Below are 21,290 nucleotides of genomic sequence, written 5' to 3'. Positions count from 1 at the left end.
CAAGAAACGAAGTGCTCGCGATGGTTTACGATGCAACCGACATATCAATGACCATATTTATATATACACTTGCAAGGACTTGACAAGGATCCCGAGTAGTCAGTGTTGTGCGCCAATGCTTTATCTGGACGCTAATGGATGTTTTGTGTTTGCAATCAGTGTATTTTTCTTCTCACTGTTTATTTTGCGTCGTGAGGCGTTATATAGAGCGTGGATGTAGCCCCTCCAACTTTATCGATCGAGATAATGAATAAAACGATAAAAGATACGATAACGACCCGGGTGCGAACCCAACCGCGGCGTTTGCGATTCGATGGTGGCGAAACGCAAAGGCTCCCGTGTGCTGTGCGATGTCAGTGCACGTTAAAGATTCCCAGGTAGTCGAAATTATTCCGGAGCCCTCCACTACGGTACCTCTTTCTTCATTTCTTCTTTCAATCTCTCCCTTATCCCTTCTCTTATGGCACGGTTCAGGTGTCCGCCGATATGTGAGACAGACACTATGCCATTTCATTCCCCCAAAAGAGCAATTTAAAACCAATAGAGGGGGTGGCGAAGGAAGAAAGATGGAAATAATTGGGCGTGGAAACGGGGAAGCTCTTAGCTACGGAGAGTGAGTTAGTGTGTGAGAAAACCGTTCGCTGCATTGTATAAATTGCGGTCAGTTGCGCGGTTCCTCATTCCAGCAACCCATTGGCTGTTGCCGCCGCTCTTGCCCGGTTCACCAGCCAAAGCTGGTCTTCCAGCTGAAAGCTGGACAATGCCGCCGCCCAGTGCTCACTTGTCGGATTCTTCCTTGTCGCGTATCTGTATTGCCATGGCATGCCCGTACTATGTGGTATATGTTAGCCACTTCCCCGCAGAAGGGGCAAAGCGGATCTAACAAATTTGCAAACACATAGCAGAACTTGACTACGAGTATAATTATTTGTTTGCGAGTTCCTTACAATGACACCTTGCTCCATGTTTGGACTTTTGTCCTGTTCGACATATATTATTCTTGTTCATTTCAAATGTTGGCGGTTTTACCTATATATCAATAAAAGTGCTGATTAATTATGTTACTGCGAATGTTTTGGAACCGGGAGTATTAACGCGCAGCAAGCGGCGTAGCGACATTGTTTACAACCTCCGTAGTGTCCTCACGTCCATGTGACTATGGGCTTTGTCTTTTGCATCTCTAGTTTCGAGTATTCTTCTTGCGTGTTTATAATGACTCCTCTAGTAAAGTTCCGACATGCAGTCTGAAATTCTCTGACTACAAATGAGAGCTTCCGGGAGACATCGTCAAAGCAACCACCGCCTTCTTCTTCGCTTGGGCCTCTCCCTTTGATCAAAATGATTCCCCATTAAGTAATTTCCCTTCCGCGTCCATGAATGCCATGGCTGATATCCCGTTGACAGTTCCTTCCGCGTTCACTTACATTGCCTCTTTCTTCCCTCCTCATGTTCTCATAACGGCGTTCTCCGTATCCTTTTTTCTTTGTTTATGATATTCCGGGTGCATATTTCTCGGAATTGCAGCAAAATGATCTTGTTCTCAAGTAATCTCTGTCCTCCGTAGAATAAAAGCACGGAATCCTTGGTATATACTGAACGTCCCTTCCTGTCCTGCTTACTGACAGCCGTGTCCCCTGCCTTGAATAATTTCTTCTAAAGAGTTGTGAATACCCATATTTAGTAGCCTACTGTTCCCGCGTTGACCGGGATACCACGTGCTATCTTACATGCTTTGCGTATTAGAACGTCCAACTTCTTACTTTTCATCCATTTCAGATATGGTGCAGTGTACGTGATTCTGCACACAATAAAAATCCTGCATTAACTTGATGGTATCTTTTTATCTAAGTTCATGCTTGCGGTTTAATATCTTACTAATCATACTCGCCGCTTGCTTAGTTGTTGCCTGCAATGTCCTAACCGCTTCCACGTTCTTACTCTTGATGTCTATTGAGAGACAAAGATTGTCGCAGGTGGTACTATCAAGAACAAAATCTCTAGGACACGTGAGCGGGAAGCACAGCCGAGAGAAAAATGGGCTTGCGCAGGGCATGTAATGCGGAGGCAAGATAACCACTGGTTCTTAAGAAAACGGAGTCGATTCTAAGAAAAGGCAAGCGCAGCAAGGGAGCGGCAAAAGGTTAGGGGGGCGGATGATATTAAGAATTTTGCGGGCATACAGTGGGCGCAAATGGCTAAAGACAAGGTTAGTTGCAAAGACATGAGAGAGGCCTTTGCCCGGTAGTGGGCGTAGTTAGGCTGATGATCATGATGGTTTTCTAATTTTAATGATGGAACGCTGTCGGAGAGAGAGAAGGAGAAAGATCTGAATCTCGAGCTACTTGACTAGCTGTGAAAACTTTCATGCGTTCGATGCCGGTCGCGGCTCGCTTCCAAGCCACAGTATCGGAGCTGCAATTTCACTCCAGCCGAGAAGCTGCCGCTCCTAAGTGAAGTTCTCGGTGAGAGAAAGCTCACTTCCTTCCAGTGGCCGGAAAAACACAATAACAAACCGAAAAACCAGAGCGCGCGAACGGCGCCGCACCTGCCCTTTTATTACCGCTTACTTTGCCCTCTCAAAAGAAAGATAAAATATAAAAATTAATAAAGATAGCGTCCGGACCCAGAGATCTTTGCCGGCTTTGGGGAAAATAGAAAATTAATTAAAAGCATGCTCGTCACTCTCGCGCTCGTGAGGCTTGTCGCGACCAGACACAGTCGTACTAGCCGCCGAGACAGGAGCCGATCGGGGGCGTAGCCACAAAGAGAAACAGCTTGCGACGAACACCTGCCAGGTGTAGAGGGCGAACTTTAAACTTTCGACGCTGCCGCCTCGGAAGAGGTTCGTGCGAGGAGGGCCACGCTGGAGCGAGGACGTACGAAGCGCCAGTGCAAAGCTTCAGTAGCAGCAGCCGCTGCCCAGCCAAAGGTTCGTAGCGACTGTTCAGTGGGCCGTTGCCTACAATAGCCAAATTTTTGCCGACTTTTCTTGAAGCACATTAGGTCGATGCTTCTTTGAGAGGGGTTGTAATGCTACGAAACTTTTTACTATGTGTTCGTTTTAGCTTAAAGCCACCGGAACGCGTCTATAGCAATTTGTGACGCGAGATTTGACATTTATATCAACTCACTGCAGCGACACGCAACAGCTTCAAAACTGCTCGAGATTGTTGTAGCAACTTTTGGCGCTTTACCTCAAAGGGACTTAGCCAGATTTAACTTGAGAACGGTCGTGAGCGGCGGTAATTCTGTTCTTCGATGATCGCCGAGAAAGTTGTTAACACCGCCGCCAAGTTGTTCAGCTGTGTGTGGCCGCAAGAGCACCCAATAATAATTCTTTTCAGTGACATCTTAGACTGCGCCTCAGTTCTCCCAGCGTTAAGGTGAACAGCCGGCAATAATAATTTTGCAGAATATGTTTTATTTAAAAAAAACTCATGTTAAGAGAAAGACTTAAAAAAGAAAGTGTTGCTTCCTTCAGGAGAAATGAGCCGCGCAGTATCAGCTGGTGAATGCGCTGAATTCTAACATCATTACTGTTCAGTTGGGGCTTCCTTCTTAACCACAGTTTTAGGGGTTCGCTTTTCGCATTTGTTGTTGCTGAAACCCTGGCGAGCGTATTGAAATGGACAAAGCTCGCGGTACTTTTGAAAGCACTCCTCATCTGGACTTTCATTCCTTTCATTCGGCACCCACAACATGCAGTTTCCTCGCACGGTTTCTTCCGGATGTTCATCACGTGTTTCAGTTCCAGCAGCACCTGCAACGGAAACATAGAGGCCTCATAACATTATTAAGTGTGATCATAAGTAATCTTAAATGCACGGTAAGATTTTAGTTGAAACATATGGAAAGAAAAACTGTTGATTTCTAGCGTCTGCCTTTCTCTTCGCATCTGTGTAGTTTGCGTTAAAAGCGTCGTATAGGACTTGTACTGGGGTAGCAGCCCTGTAAATCGTGACTAAATTTGAAACCGGACTCTAGAGCGTCATTCCTGTTTGTTTATATTCTGTTGAATCGCGGTATAGGTAAATTCGGAGACAAAGTTCCTCGACTACACTTTCCATAAGCAAAGCGCACAGCTCTGGTTATGAAACCACCAACTGGAGACCCCACTTGTGGAGGTAAAAGTGAAAACTTTGTTCTTTCAGCTCCACAAGTGTGGTCTCCAGTCGGCGGTTTAATAACAACATCTGTGCGCTTTCCTTACGGAACGCGAGGTCCACAGGGTATTGTCCACGACTATGCACTTGTGTGTAGGTGAGAATGAAAACGAAAACACGTAATGACAGTGTGGAGACATAATGAACATCATTTGAAGTCAAAATCATGCTACGAGTGAGGTGCCTTTTTTTAAGTGAGCCAAACCTTAAAATGCAAATGAAGACAAATTTTGTTATAATGGAAAGCTTATCCATAGAACTTAGTTCTCCAAAAGCTCTGTGAACGAAAGGTGCCTAGTAACGCCTAGAGTACTTTCACGCGAATCCTATGTGAGATCAAAACTCTGCACGATCCTGGTGATGTAGGGGCCAAAATATGCTAAATCGTCTTGTTACAGCCTTCTTTGGCAGCTTGAACCTCATGCGCAAAACCTTTTCAAGGTTTCTTTTGTTCACTCCCTGGAGTCTCCAACGCTACCTTCTCATCGACTGCGAAGAGTATGAAGAGACTGGTGGAAGATCTGAAACTAGAAGATAGCTGTCAAGAGGGTATTATTAGCTCTATTTCTGAAGAATCAAGTATGCGCCCCTTCTACACCTAACCTTAAACCGTTTAGTGAGCTTTTTATAAGCTGAGTTTTAAATTCATTATCTTCAACGAAATAGCAGGTGCCGGCAGGTGATGACAAAAGTAGTCGCCCTTTCGTTTTTAGTCCTGTATGCGTCAGCAATATTGCTACCACTCATGTGTTTAGTAACCTGATGTGAAGTAGAATATATTTTAGGCGCAGTACATACTGATGGATTCATTTTCCGCTCTCGAAATATGAGCAGTGCAAAAGAAGGCTATGTGGTCGGTGACTACGACAGAAACCTGATACTCGCACTTATATGCTTGTGTGGGAGCACAGGAGTGCCCCTTATTGTTCACTATGAATTATCGAAATGGTTTCTTGCTGTAATCATGCCATAATGTTTTAGTTAATATGTTAAAAATGTAGCTGTAGAAATTATTTTTTGAAAACAACCTCGACCAAGTAAAGTTTCACACCGAAAAAAGCCAAATCTCAAGTGACATGCTGATACTGGACGAATTCTTTGGAGAATTTTTCGTTGCATAATGTTATATAGTTTCCCTAACTAATACTTAAAGCAAGTAATATACCGACTTGGACAGCGCTGCGGTTTGTGCGAATAATACGTTTGCGGTTTTTTGGTGTCGCGTTTAGGCACACTTCGCTCTTTTAGAAAAGAAATAAAGTAGGCAACATCAAGTGAAGAGGAAGGGACATGATAACGCCTTTTCCAAAAGTGATGCTACACCGGCATACGTTTATCTTCGCAGTGAAGCACTGTTTGCACCGTTTAATCTGTAAATCTGTGCAATGTAAGGAGAATCTTTCCCGTCAACTTTTGAGACCTTTACTCAATATGGATACCATACGGGCACCGCTATACGGCTGAAAAGAAAACTTCCTTGCGTGGTTACTTTTGGATAAAACGATACGTATATGTTCGTTAAGTCTGCTGAAATTCCCAAAGTCAATCTTAAAGGTATGAATAAAACAAAAGGGCCATGTTACATCCGGCTCACCTTAAAGAGCTGCAAAGGTCTTTAATTGTTGCTGTATGAATAAATTATGTGTGGCATTTTTGGCTGTTAATATACAACAAGCCTAAAGGGGCTAATACTGCTGGTCGTCTGTCGCACCCAACTGAAATTCTTTATCACACGCCGAAATTGCCTGATGGCTTTGAAAAATCTCGAATATCTGCTAGTCCTGGTGATTATCGGAATGAGGCCTCCTTGTCATGATAATTTAAAAGTTCCTTATCCTGTACCAATCTCGCTGCCGTCAATTCGAACTGTTGATCGATTACATTTCATGATGCCAGCGTGTAAAAATGGCGCAATTTGCCAATGGCGCCACTTTTTTGCAGAATGGTGGTTTTCCTTGGTTTCAGCTTTGTCGTTGTTTCTAATCTCATGGCAAGCCAGCTTAATACATGTGTGCACATATTGGTCGTTCCATACTCAAGCAGGGACCTAATACTGATTAATGTTGGCCGCCTGGCTTCATATTTTCATTCTCTCGCTAGGCCTCTCATGGTTCACCAAAACTGGGACACGAATACGAAAAATAGATCTTGTGCTGGCATGGCGAAGTTACGTCATCTAACATAGGGACGATTTTAAAAAAACTTTATGCAATGGACATCATGGAATGAAACGATACTCATTTGCGAACATAGTTACATTACTGGAAAACATAGTTTCATTTTTGTAGCTGCGTTTTTTAGGCCCTGCAAGCTGTCTAAGCTACGATGCCGTGAGATCTAGAAGAAAGTACAGCCTTCAGTGCAGAATGTAATCAACCCCTATATATAGCCTCCATAGATTGCAAGATAGCATTTGACTGAATCGAAACCTTAACAGTCATGCAGGCGGCGCGGAATCAAGGTGCAGATGACCCTCGTGTAAATATACTGGAAGCAATCTGTAACGGCTGCACAGCCGCCTTAATCATCTATAAAGCCACCAACAAAATTCCAAAAAGGCAGCGTTTCAAGGAGGGGGACACAACTTCTATAAAGCTGCTCACCGCCTGTTGACAAGAGGTACTCTGAGCCCTGGATTGGGAACAGTTGGGGATCAGCGTTAACGTAGAATACCTTAGCAATCTGCGATTCGCTCATGGCGTTGCCTAGCTATGTCACCTAGGGGATGCATTGCGAAGAATGATCAATGACAGACAGGCAGAGCAGAACGGTGGCTATCGACATAAATGTTCAGAAAACAAAGGTAATGTTCAACAACCTAGCAAGGGAAGAGCATTTTACAATTGTTAACGAGGCAATGGAAGTGGTAGCTGAATACATCTACTTAGGGCACCTGCTGACAGCTTGTCCGGATCAAGGGAGTGAAATAACTAGAAGAATAAGAATTGGATGGAGCGCAATTGGCAGGCTGTCTCCTATCATGAATGCCAGTTTACCAATATCCCTCAAGAGAAAAGCATATAACAGCTGTATCTTGCCGGTACTCACTAGTGTGGCATAAACGTGGAGGCTGACGAAAAGGGTTCAGCTTAAATTGTGGAATACGCAGCGAGCTACGGAAAGGAAAATGATAGGCGTGCTGTTAAGGGACAGGAAGAGTGCAGAGTGGACCGGAGAAAAACCTGGGTTAATGACCTGCAAGTTGAAATCAAGAATAAGAAATGGGCTTAAGCAGGGTATGTAATTCGGAGGCAAGTTAACCGATGGTGGGTAGGGGTAACGTTCATAATACCAAGGAAGTTAAAGCGTAGCAGGAGCAGCAGAAAGTTAGGCTGGTGGATGAAATCAAGATGTTTGCGGGGATAAGTTGGAGCATTTGAACAGGACAGAGATAATTGGAGTGGTATAGGACTTTTTACTGTAGTGGGGTAACCAGGTTGATGATGATGATGACAGCCTTTCTGTAGAACTCCGACCCCATGAGTACTCTAAAGTATCATGTGTATTGGCACTTCTTTCATTGCGCAACTTGATATTTTAGAATGAATTGATTACGTATGTTGAAAAAGGACACTAGAATAAATTTTACTTTAGCTATCTTGGGCCACTTTACACCAGCGCCACTATACAAGACTGTACTAGGACATGCGAGAATCGTATGAATCTTCGTTTATCCATGTGGTGGGAGCTGCGACAAACATATCAATACAAACTTCGGAATCTCATCAACCTATCTGAATCTCGTACAGGCCTGCTGTGCTTCAGCTGTCTTGGAATTCACTTCGTTACCGTTAGCGACCATTGGCCACCTCCTCTCAGCAGTGCATTTCCAATAAGCTCATTTCCTCTCCTTCACACCCGCTCCCCTCTGATTGTGTCTCTTAGCGTTATACAAACCATTGTGCTTTCTCTATTCATTTAAAGCTTCTTCGTTAGCCTTCAGCTTCTATTATATAGGTAACTAGTAACGAGATACAGATGTTACACATTTTCTTCCTGGCGGATCTATCAGCCGAGAGTACCTGCCAAAATTTCACAATCTCATGCTTGTTTTGTTAATTATTTTCCTTCCTTGGTTAGGAAATGTGGTCAGGTCAGTAAAATTGCCGTATTAAATTGCAAATTTTAATGACTTGCCGCGTATCCTACTATCATGCTTGCCAAGAGGCGTCAACCTCACTTTATTGCTGGGTAGTCTGGACAATCGGAGAGTCCACCGCCTCATTAATTAACAATAGCTTTGAGATCATGCGGGTTTCATTCGGCACAGCTTCGACGTCTCGGTCTCCATATATATATATATATTATATGGCGACGAGTGCCGAGGTCCGACGGGCGTCCGCCTCATGTCAATCAGGCTGCGCGGGCGCATGGCGCATCCTATTGCTTTTGTTACAAGTCGCATTCGCGTAGCTGCATTTGATATCTAACTCGTTTGAATGTGAAGAGCGCAGCGCAAACGCATCGGTCAACGTCGATCGGCGACGCGGCGATGTTCAGCGGTGCCCTATTTTATTAGCCTAAGCTCGCATAGGCAGAAATGCTATTGAGCGGGGAAGGGCAAGAGGCAGCAGCAGGCAAGGCCCTAAAGCGCCATTTTCAAGTGACGACCTAATACAAATGCAAATACAAAGCTCTGGTCCTGTTTTCTTTCCTTGTTGTCCTGGTTTTTTGCACTATTTTCGCTTAAGTATGTATCGCGAACTCGCCGGTATTGCCATCGTGTAATACAAACGAACTGAATTTCTCTAGGTGACCCTCAGTCTGCTAACCAACGTTCCAAGAACAGACTTTGTCTTCGCCTGACAAGTCCTGTTGTCGAAACGTTGGTTAGCAGACTCAGGCTTTCCCTCGAATTTTGTGCAATTTGTTTTTCGCTTTGAAGTATTTAACATTTCAGCCTTCAACTCTCTGCCGTGAATATTTTATTTTACCTCAGAGGCAGTGGTAAAAGAGGAGGTAATAAGCCGTCAGGAAGACGGTTATAAATTTCCCAATCAGCTGAACATATGGCCGCACAATTGGACAACTCGGTGCTGGCAATGGCAGCAGTGTCAGCTGACGGGTGTCGAGAAGAGAGCAGTCCTCATTTTAGGCTGCACTCAGTTTAAAGGCGGTAGCAACATTTTGAGAAACGGACCGAAAACACTAAGAAAAACGGGAACATCATATCAAACACCGTGTCCGATCATTACAGTTCTAGAGCACAATCAACGCCTTCGCTTACACAATGGAGAAAGGTGTGTTGCGATGGAGCAATGAAGCACATAAAAAGACAAATAAATAATAGAGCTCATAAAAACAAAACATTGTGGGGACAGCCTAAGTCAGCTTAAGAGATAGTGAAGTGCGACAGCATTACAAGCACCGTTCTGCTGCATTTTCTTTTTATGTGTTAGTTCTTTCATACACTATACTGTCACGTGATAATATTTTTTGGGCGCATTCATGATTATGCGCTCAGTACGTCCTCGTCGAGTTCATCGTCATATGTCTCTTCCGTGCCTTCATTCATGCCGGAGGACCAGACGCCGTCGACAATTTCGACCCGAAAGTCCAGCAGTAGCTGACGCACCGAAAGTTCATGAGCAGTTGGAAGGTTCAACTGACTCACGTAATAGGAAGCCGACCACCATTATTAGTTCCAATTAAAAAATTTTCATCGTCAATATCCTGTTTCAATGCATCTTCACCTTTGAGAGCAACTGACATTGCTTTATGATGTGTGAAATTAAAATTAATATACTATCGGGGACAAAAGTAGCTGAGCCCACCGTTTTTCCGAGGGAAGCGGACACTAGACAAGTCGAGACAGGCCCACTGCTTCGGGTACGAGCAACTTTTTTAGATAAACACAGTTTGAAAACTTGCTCCGGTGATGCGGTTCTCGTTCTGTCGCCACCTTAATCGCAGAGAGACGCGATCACCTTACCTACGGTTGTGGCAGTACCCCGTGAATTGTACCACGCCCTTTGGCTGCGCTTGGTCATGCGGTCAATTTTCTGGATAACTGATCTACCCTGCTGCATACCAGGGCATTCAATCTAGGCATCAAAAAGAAGGCTGATTTATTGCCGACAGCATTAAAACAGAGCACTCTTGAATATCTGCATGAGACCCACGGACACCGACTGCACGTATGCACCGAAAGCTGTGACCCCTTCCAGTTCCTCGGGCTCCGTGGCCATCCCCATAAGGACCCAAGTTAAGAAAGTGAGAACATCACACCAGACTTCTTCGACTGGTGCAGAACCTACTGCTATTCGTGTCGCCATTGAGCATTTCAGTGATGAAACCCCCTGAAATGGTCTGTTTTCACGGATTCAAAGGCAGCCCTCCAAGCTTTACAATCTGCTCTTCGTCATGGGGTTCATGAACAAGTGGTCGCGGAAATTCGAGAGCTCCACCACACCACCATCATTAAAGGGCACCAATCTGCTCACTTTTGGGAGGCTGTGAGTCATTTTGCACAAAGCTTCCAATATGTGCCGCCTGAAACGAAAGAGTTGTGGTGATAGATGCCTGCTAGAGCACCCAGCCTAGTCATTTATGGGCATGCGGTTGTCGTCCATCTCCTAAACAGGGTGGATAAATATAAGTGCGTTTAGGAAGTCATTACGCAACGGCCGCGCAAACTCAGAGTGAAGTCTCTCGCTTGCTAGTGACGTACCCACCTACTCCACTTTCCACCTAGCATTTCTGTCTTTCTCTACTCCTCTACCTTTTCATTCTCACTTTACTGCCTTCCTTCGCCGCGCGCTTCGCTTTGCTATAGGCGTGCTGGTTCGCTAGGCTCTTTGATTTGCTATAGCTCTGCCGGTTACGCCGACAACGACAATGGCGCGGAAGTCAGTAACGGGAGCTCGTGAGCTGCGCTCTAAGATCTCTGCCGATTTCAGCTATTACATTACCTTTTCCTTCAGGCTACGGTCCAAATGTTTACAGAATATACGGTTGTTACTGCGCCTTTCCTGTCCATAAACTAACTCATAACCCCTGCGCAGACTCACATTCTCAGCAAATGCGATAGAGGGAACACGGTCGAGGCTCGAGCTTTCCTGCACATATAGGGTGAATGTGGATCTGCGTGAGAGGCTGATACTGCAATCTCTTGTTTTGCTTATTACTCAGCATGGTGTAAACGTTTCAGGTCTGATCTATCATATACCTATGTATTCCGGAAAAGCAGATTTTGAAGCGACAGCTTCACCACGCCATGCAAAGCCGATTTCAGCGTGCCTGGCGCAGCCTTCTATTGCGCATGCGACGAATTATTCGGGGCTGCATAAAAGTGAGAGGGCACTCACACTCAAGTAACAAAACCGACGTCCAATCCGGCAATCAAATCAGGGCCTCTGGCTTCCTGGACGGGGACACTTCCATTCGTCCCCAACGGCCTTTTCTTTCGTTATTGCACGGAAATAGAGTCGAAAAGAAAAATATAAGAATGTTTCGACGCTTGAACATGAATATAGGCGCGTGTAGTGTATGCACGGGTTTCTTAGAAACGTATCTTCGAGATGTGTGCAGAGGCATTACAGATATCAGAATTCAGCGAGTACCACACGTTTCGAGTACAATTCTTCCGAGCTTGGCGTGCAGTCGTAGCGCCATCCTGTAGGCACCCACTGGAGCACCCATTTGCAATGCAGGGCGCTGGCCCGGCAGATGGCGCGTGTATATTCTGAGACTTCGCCTACCCGGAATGCTAATGTGCAATCTAAATCAGAGGGTGCTCGAACACGAGGGAACGCTATTGCGTTTCATTCTTAAGGAGGAGATTAAGCGTCTCCAATTTTTTTTAACAGGGAGCCGCTTAGGAGCGCAATTTTTTCTCATATCGTTAAACAGCACCAACATACTCGGTGGGAGCACATATCAAAGTTTAAAAGCAAGTTTACGCTATTCACAGGAAGGTTAGACCATTACCAAAAATATTTTCACAACCGTGCCTTATAATTTGCCACATTTTCCTCACAATTTAAAGTGATGTCCAAGAAAGCTAGGCTTGAACTACGTGGGTATAGATTTGCAGCTGTTTTAAAGCAGGGTTTTTGCAGGCAACGCTTTGAGAGCATGCTCTCTGCTTGAACCCACGACATCTTAGCGGGTTCGGGTCCATTGCTTGCATGCAGTACCCGATAGGCGTCTCAAAGCACCAGGGGCACTATTACAACCACGTGTCTCATCCAGTGGCGACAAAAGCTGCACGAAGCGCGAGGCACGGCAGAATCGGGCCCTGAACACGAGATGGGTATCTAGAGGCTGGCGTTCTTGGCCGGATACTTCCTTCTCCCGCAGTTTTCGAAGCATTGTCCACCAATGGGCGGACAGAGAACGCATTCTTTTTCGAATATCCTTGATACAACTAGTCTACCAGGAGGACAATTAGATTATGACGCAATGAAGTCTTGATGATCCTCACCGGCCAAACCACAGACCTGAACGTTTACTTCAAATGGTTTGGCCACCTGAGTGACACCAACTCATTCTCTGTAAAATACATGTTTTTAAGCGATAGCTTTACTACGCCATGTAAAGCCAAGGTGACCAGGCCGAGCCGAAGCCGTTAATGCGCATGCGCCGAGCAACAGGTGCGCCTCGAGCGTGTTGTCAGAGTTGCGCCTCTGCGGCTCCCACTGCCGACTCCCCTGCCTCGCTGCGCCGAGCAACAGGTGCGCCGCGAGCATGTTGTCAGAGTTGCGCCTCTGCGGCTCCGACTGCCGACTCCCCTGCCTCGCTGCTCCGAGCGACAGGTAAGCTGCGAGCGTGTTGTCAGTGTTGCGCCTCTGCGGCTCCCAATTCCGACTCCCCTGCCTCGCTGCGCCGAGTGACAGGTGCGCCGCGAACGTGTTGTCAGAGTTGCGCCTCTGCGGCTCCCACTGCCGACTACCCTGTCTCGCTGCGCCAAGCAACAGGTGCGCCGCGAGCGTGTTGTAAGAGTTGCGCCTCTGCGGCTCCCACTGCCGACTCCCCTGCCTCGCTGGGCCGAGCAACAGGTGCGCCGCGCGTGGCGTCAGAGCTGTGCCCTCTCTGCTGCCGCCGCCGACACCGCAGCCGCGATGCGCGCGTCGCGCCTGCGCAGTAGCTAGAGGTGCGCCGCGCATGTGCAGTTGGGCAACAGCTGCGTGTCATTGCTCGGCCACTTTATAAACACAGGGTGCGAAGCGCTCGTTTTTCAGATGAACGATGGGTGAAGAAGTGGAAAGTCCGCGTGTATACTGCGACCAACATCAACAGCAGCTGCAGGAAGTCAGGTCGACGGATCCCATAGTTGTGGCCTGGTATAAGGCCAGTCGACAACGAGCCCAAGATGCCAGGAATGCCACACGCGCGGCCGAGACGCCAGAACAACCAGAGGAACGGGTAGCCAAACGACGCTGTCAGCAAGCGCAGAAACGACAGCGAAAAGCCGGGAGAGATATCACGTCTTCTTCGGGTCAGCTATCGTATACACACAAGGCTTAATAGGAGTTAAACCGTCAGCAATTTTTTACTTTTGTTCAAAGGCTCGAAATGTGAGATGTGGTCTGGTGCTATCCCCTCAACAATAAATCCGCGAGCCGAGCTGGATGTTAATGGAATACAGTTCGGCAGGTCACAATTATTTCTTTGGGCCGAACGTCTTTTTGTGCAAACAGACAACGGAAGTCGAACACGTTTCGAAAGAGGGTGCGCAAATTGATACCTTATGAAGCGTCAATGACCCTGCCCTTTGCAGAGTGCTTTGTTCCATAATGTAGCACCTCCAGTTACGCAGTTTTATACATATCTTTAAAAAAGTCAACTAAACACATCTTTCTTTTGACTCAAGCACTGAAGCAGAAACACTGAAGCAGGCTTCAATGGTTCGAACATTTTAAGAGTGCTTTGATTCAAAGTAGAAGAAATCATATCAACTTTGCGTGGCCTTACTTTGCGTAATTGGCAAAACTTGTATATACGCGCTGAATCAGCACACACTCAGCCAGTACTTTTATCAGAGTACGTCTCGTTTCTGTACTTGGACTTACTTAGACTGTGGTGCATATCGTCCAGGGCTTCAATGAGTATGCAGTTTGGATCATCCGACAAGAAAATGTAGGTCTTGGAAGGGGCATCTGGAAGAAAAGAGAAATGTATATAGAGTTATGCTCTCTCTAGTCTAAAGTTCACAATATCTGCGTAAACTTTAAAATCTGCATTACCAAGGGACTTTGACAGCAGAATTCCCAATTAGTTGATAGCATCTGCGAAACGTGTACAAGAGGTGACTGCAAATCCATTGCTTATGTTAGCTCATGGTTTACCCATTTCTTTTATTTCGTATTTCAAAAATGCAACGACCTATGCCTGGCTGACATCACTAATTTGAACTGCTAACTTGGCGCCTTACTAATGATGCTGCTTGCACTGAATAGCCACAGAAGTTTTTCTTGTCGCTTGTTAACATACCGTTGCTCGGTAGCCAACTTCAAATTACCGATCTGGGCAAACGTGCACTGCTCTTCTGCTAGATACGCCTTGGATAGTTCTATTTCTTAAACATAGTGGCAAGTTTTTGCTGGGGCGACAGCGCGAAAAAGACTTTTTGATGGCCTTTTCGTCCACATAAATTACATGAGTTAGGCTGCCGTTAAAGTGGCCAGTGGCGGTAAAGCAGCGCGTTTGGCGCCTTCCTTGAATTCTAGCGCCTTTGCCACAGTGCTTATAACTGTGATAGATGCGATAGCCTAAGAGGCACCTTTGGCTTCCAAAAAAGAGTAGTGTCTTGGTCCGCATAGTTTCGTGCTTTATAAAGCAGCAATAGCGCTCATTTTGTCACAAGGACCATTTGAACTACGCTACTTTGCTCTTGCGTCGTAAATTTGCAGGTTGTAGAGTATTATTAGGTTATGTGAGTTTTGTTATTATTTGTTTACTGTGAAGAAGAATTGCCAGTAACACTTCAAAATACTTGTGTGTAGGAATACGAAATTATTGCGGCCCTTGTGTGCATTGCTCACGTGTAATGTTTGTACATGCATTAGTATTCATTTCTACGAGTTTATGAAAGCCACAGAGTCCTACATAGTTCCGGGTGCTGTAAACACGCGTTTGACACCATCAGTACGCTGTACGAAGAACAGCTGCATCAGAATTATGATATGATTCTCTTGAAAGGCATACAGTTGAAGGTGCACGTGTCGTCGGTTCGAATCCTTGTTGTAAGCTAACCTCCAACTTGACGAAGCTAATGTAAAATATACGCAATGAGAAATCTTATAACACTACCCGGAACGTTGTACGAGAAATGGGTGTGCGTACTATTTTGGTTCGAATGTCCGGAAAACTGGTGCCACGTGGAAGTCGGTTAGTGGCGAATATACATTGCCACACTGTTGTCACTCTGCCGACACCATCATTCAGCCGTGCTGCATTTCTTGGCGCATGGCCTAGCGTCGTCTTCCAGTCGAATGAACACGGCTGTTCGATGAGCCTCGCCCTAGTAACCAGCTCTCTTGCTACCTGCTACCTATCTCGATGACATTTGGTTGAGGTGCAGGGTTCTATGCTGTGTACGCTGGCCACGAAGACATCCTTGATGCTACTCCCCGACACAACACCTGTGCAAAAGGCCAGCTGTGTGTCCGTGAGGCCTCTAACCTACATTTGAGCGAATATTAACGCTGGTGCGGGCCATGACGTCCACCATGAGAAACCAGACAGGTCCGCTCTCCGAGAATTCCCTGCCGTTCGTCCTTCCCACACTTCGTTCGCCACCATCCTTCCACGGCCACAGATTCGAGAGTGTAGAAGATTGGTCGGCCAGTTTCGGCCGTGTGGCCGTATGAACAAATTAGTCGACGAGCGCAAGGTGATGAACGTGTATTTCCCTCTAGAAGACTTGGACAAGACGTGGTTAGAGAATCATGAGGCGTCCTTCACACCTCACTGGGTAGCTTCACGCCCTCAGTTGCTCACAACATTCAGCTGGAACAACCAAAACTGAAAGGCTGAGATTGCTCTTCTCTCCTGATCACAGCAGTCAAATGAAGACGGCGACCATGTTTATTGAGCACGACATGACGGTTAATCGCACCGATCCAGCCATGCCTGAGGCAATGAATGTGCGGTACCTCATGCGTGTGGTGAAGGCGCGAAGCAGCTGTTTGTCTGCCTCATTCGCGAATCTTCATGAGCTGTGTCCGCCTTCGCCTAAGAAGTGATGAGCATAGAACGCTACCTGTAAAAAAGGATTGCTCAATACAGCTGTCAGAAAAGTGCAGTGGCCACTCACTAATGCGCGTTAGTGCCAGCACCCGAGGACGAGCCGCTTCGAGAGGTGTATGCGTCGAACTGCGGAACCTCCTCTCGGATGCTCTATCTTCCAGCGTTGCTTCTGCAAGCGACGTCGTTCGTGGCAATATCTGCCGAGTGGTGCAGCAGCAAAGCCTCAGCCGTACATCATGTCTTATAGCGATGCCCTACGCCCGCCTGCACCACGCCACAAGCTTTCTACCCCGCTAGTGGACCACCCCACCGGTCTGAGCACTCCGTCGAGCAGCAGGACCTGAGCCCTTCTATCAGCAAAGCGCACATTTCATAGTATACCCAGCGGACGCACCTTGACCCCGCTATGGTGAAAGAACACAGGACTCGCCTGCTCACATTGCTGCCGTTGACCTTCTAGCAACGCACATCCAGGTCGCCATCTCTGAGGCAATTTGCTTCATCAAGTCGGCCCTCATCCTCTAGTAAATTTAGACCCAGGTCCACTCGCCGGGAAAACTGAAGACGGTGTCAGCCGGGGGTATGACCACCGGTACAGCGCAGCTTGAAGAGCCTGCACCCGATGGTTTGAAGCGACGCTACGAGCGCCGACGGCCCGATCCAACGGCCTCACCGACCAGCTGTGAAAGACGGGCTTCCTCTAAAATTTTACAAACCACCGATAGTTGTCGCGTGAGCGCGCTCGTAGATACCGACGATTATTTTTATTGATGAGTAGCCTGCCATAACTGGGACTCTAAGTGAAGTTTTGACGCCTTGGTCTGGACCCAAAATATCCACAGCCGGTGGTCATGTGATGACGCCGACTGGCGTCTCCAGGTGCCGAATACAGATACCCGGCGTCACTTTGACTGCCAAGTTGTTTACACGAGTGCACAAAATACCCGATTATTGGCATGGCTTTCCTTCCGTAATGTAGGATGCGGTCATCAACCTTCGGGAGCTTATTGCAGTGTTTTCAGCCTAGCGAGCCATTGATACCCACGCCGGGCCCAGCAGAGCAGTGTTACGCGTTCGTTGCGACCACAAAACAATACCACCCAGAGGAAGCAAATGTTTCGCAGCCTAGTGCGATCACAGCTCCGGAACTCGCGGCATTGAGGAAGCGAACTTGTCACTGCTACTCGGACGGTAAGTTTTTGTATCTCGAGGCTTTGTCGAATTTGCCAATGGGCAAACCGACATGTTAGTACAAAACTTAAGCTGCGAAGCAAAACATTTTGCGAAAAAAGCGGTGGTCGCTAATTTTGAATACTTTTGAAGGTGCGCATGCCATCAGTTCGAATCTATGCTGGAAACTAGCCTCCAATTTGACTAGCACATGTAAGCTATATGAAACGAAAAATCATGTGACAAATGCTTTGCGAGAAACGGTTGCGTCACAATTTCGGTACAGATTTCAGAAAACCTGTCGCCACATTCAATTCGACTTGTGGGTGTGTATACAGGCGAACGAGATGCATAGGATTGTATGACGTGTCGATGCTCGGCTTATTGTCTGAGTAAAGCGGTCGCTTGATGACGTCAACCTATTTTCCTTGGTATTGATGGGATTTTCTGCACCATCTACGAATACGCACACACACGTGCATGCAGATGGGTTTTACCGTAAAGGGACTAGCATTTATTTCTCATTAAAAGAACATGAGGTAAGTAAGTGCGTACTGCCAAGTCACCGTCTTTTGAGCAAGAAAACGCATTCGCGAAGCGATAAAGTTGTTGGCAAGCCTTCGCTCCTCGCATACATATAGCCGTCATCCGAGGATTATATTTTCTGTCCATGGTACAATGTCGGTGTGTTCTCCCGTACACCAGAAGATTTGAGTGCTGTACAGAATTCATTCCCAAAACAGACATTGAACCCACCGCAGTGGCTGAGTGGTAAAGGCGGTTGTCAACTAAGCCAGCGTCATCTCATCATCATCAGCAGCCTGACTACACCCACTGCAGGGCAAAGGCCTCTGCATGCATCTCAACCCTGTCCTTTTCCAGCTGCGCCCACCCTGCGCCTGCAAACTTAGTAATCTCATCCGCCCACATAACCTTCTGGAGCCCCCTGGTATGCTTGCCTCCTCTTGGAATCCTCTCCGTTCCCCTAATGCCCAGCGGTTGTCTTGCCTTCGCATTATATTTCCTACCGAAGCCCATTTTTACATCTTGATTTCGACCACGATATCATTAACCCGCGTTTTATTGTTTTCTTTCCATGGCTAGCGGCGTCGTCCATAACTTAAGCTTAATCCTTTTCGTGAGCGTCCACGTTTATGGCCCGTAGGTGAGTGCAGCTAACATACAGATGTTGTACACTTTTCTCCTTAGGAATAGTGGGTAACTGCCATTCATGATCTGAGAGAAGCTCCGATATGTGCTCCACCCATTTTTATCCTTCCACTTATTGCCCTCTCATGATCAAGATCAGCTATAACTCCTTGCTCTAAGTATACGCATTCCTTTACCACTTCCAGCACCTCGGTGCCAGTTGTGAACTGCTGTTTCCTTGCTAGACTGTTGAGCAATAGTTTGGTTTTCAGCAAGTGAATAGTTAGACCCACCTTTCTGCTCTGCCTTTCTAAATCATTCATCGTGCTTTGCAGTTCATCTGCTGAGTGACTCAGCAAGGCAATGCCATCATCGAATCACAGATTATTTAGGTATTCTCCATTAACTCATATTTCCAACTGTTCCCAATTTAGGCCCCTGAATACCTCCTTTAAAAAGGCGGCGAATAGCATTGATGACATCGTGTCTCCTTGCCTGACGCCCTTCCTCATCGGAATTTTTTTGCCGATTCCACAATGCCTGTATGACTCCTGAGATTTCCACTCAGTCAAATTCTTCTTGTAATCAATGAAAGCTATATATTGGGGTTGGTTATATTCTTCGCATTTCTCTATCACGTGATTGATAGTATGAATATGATATATTGTGGAATATCCTTTACGAAATCCTACCACATTATTTAGTTGATTAATGTCCAAGGTTTCACTGACTATATTAATGATTACCTTTGTAAATACCTTGTAATCCACGGACAATGAGCTGAGCAGTCTGCAATTTTTAATTTCCTTGCCGTCTCGATTCTTGCGAATTAATATGTTTTCGTTCTTCCAAGCTTCTGCTACGGTCGAGGTCATAAGGCAATCCGTATACACAGTGGCTCGTTTGTCTGGCGCAATCTCCCCTCCGTCCTTCAACAGATCTGCTGTTACCTGATATCCTCACCAGCTGCTTTTCCCTTTTGCATTGCACTAAATGCTTTCTTTACTTTCTGTTTCGTTACTCGCGAGATGACGCATTGCTGTGAGCTACTGTTTTTCTCATTAACGTCCTGATTACATTGGCTACTGTATAGATTCGTGTCGAACTTTAACTATCTTATCCATTTTGCTAAAGACATTGCTCTTCTTGTCTCTTAACGCATACACCTGGTTTTTACCTATGCCTAGTTTCCTTTTCACCGCTTTCAGTCTCCTTCTGTTCTTTAGAGCATGCTCGATGCTCTCCATATTAAACTTCCTTATATCGGCAACCCCCTCACCCCCCCCCCCCCCTTTGAGCTTATTTATTAACTTCGATAGCTCTTCTAGTTCTGTCGCTAGGGCTGGACACTCTCATGCTTTGGCGTTTCTTAATCAGATATTTCGTCTCCTGAGATAGCTAGCCGGTGTCCTGTCGAACCGTCCTATCGCTTACTTCTATTTCGCGACTCCGCAGTGACAGCTGTCAGATTATCGTTCATTGTATGACATTAAGATCATCTTCCTCAGTTAAAGCTGAAAATCTGTTCAGCAGCGCTATCTTGAATTCCTCTATTTTCTCTCCTACCGTAATCTCAATAATGGACTTTGTTTTCACTACCTCTTTCGGTTACCTCTTTAAGGCAAAGCTCCCGTGGCGGTGGTGTGGCTCTCTTGATAAAGAAAACCCTGCCGTTTGTTATGCTCCCAGATGTGTCGGGTGCTGAAAGCGTATTCTGCAGACTTCTCTGCAACAATACTACTGTCTGTGTAGGCTGTTTGTATAGGAGTCCCTCTTCAGGAGATGAGTACATTTCTGTCATTCATGACTTCCTTCAACAATATGCTTGCAGCACTAGAATCATTCTCATGGGTGACTTTAACCTTCCGGACGTGGACTGGATAACTATGCAACACACATCATCATCTTCAGAAGCTCTTTTTGACTTAATGCTCTCCTTTAATCTCCACCAAATTATCCTAGAACCAACGCGCAAGCAAGGATCAGCAAACAATATACTCGATCTTATACTAATCAGTGATCACTTTCCAGTACACCTAGCGCAGACAGAAATCATCGAAGGCATCTCTGATCACAACATACCATTATGTTTGTTACCTCTAGACTGCTCAATACAAAAACGATCCGATGTAAAGACAACACTGAACTTCGATAAGGCTGATAATGCCAGCATATTAACCTACCTCGCACATGAATTTGAAGCATTCAGTGAAATGGTCTCCGACCCCTCAATCAATATTAACAGGGTTTGGCTTCATTTTAAGACTATGGTTTCACACTGCATAACTAATCATATTCCACTAAAAACTAAGCGTCCACAAAGAAACAGTCCATGGGTAACAAGGGATGTTATCCACGCTAAACGTCATGCGAAAAGGTTGCGTATTTCTATCAAAAATCATGGTTCATGTCCTTCTAAAACTACAAAACTAGCCTGCGCAATCGCGAAGTTCAGAGAGATAGGCAAACGGGCCAAGAAACACTACTTTAATGTAACACTGCCTAACTTTCTGACAAACAACCCGCATTGATTTTGGAACCATTTCCGTCCAACTAAGAACCCGTTATCCGACTTGTCTCCAGAAGATAGAGCTAACAATGCTAATGCGTACAACA

The 21,290-nt window shown here is 46.0% G+C and overlaps 1 long non-coding RNA gene across 1 annotated transcript; it reads right to left on the bottom strand.

Moving 5' to 3' along the window:
* Positions 1-3,401: 3,401 nt before the first annotated feature.
* LOC144135004 (uncharacterized) lies at positions 3,402-14,264 on the bottom strand. The gene is made up of 2 exons (XR_013315336.1): positions 14,177-14,264; positions 3,402-3,760 (listed from the first exon to the last, which is right to left on the bottom strand). It is a non-coding gene; the product is annotated as an uncharacterized LOC144135004 (long non-coding RNA).
* Between the last annotated feature and the right edge of the window lie 7,026 nt (positions 14,265-21,290).

This window comes from Amblyomma americanum, chromosome 5, assembly GCF_052857255.1.
Source record: "Amblyomma americanum isolate KBUSLIRL-KWMA chromosome 5, ASM5285725v1, whole genome shotgun sequence".
In the NCBI taxonomy this organism is placed as follows: Eukaryota; Metazoa; Arthropoda; class Arachnida; order Ixodida; family Ixodidae; genus Amblyomma; species Amblyomma americanum.
The sequence above is the reverse complement of the archived record's forward strand: the minus strand, read 5'-3'. Positions and strand labels throughout refer to the sequence as shown.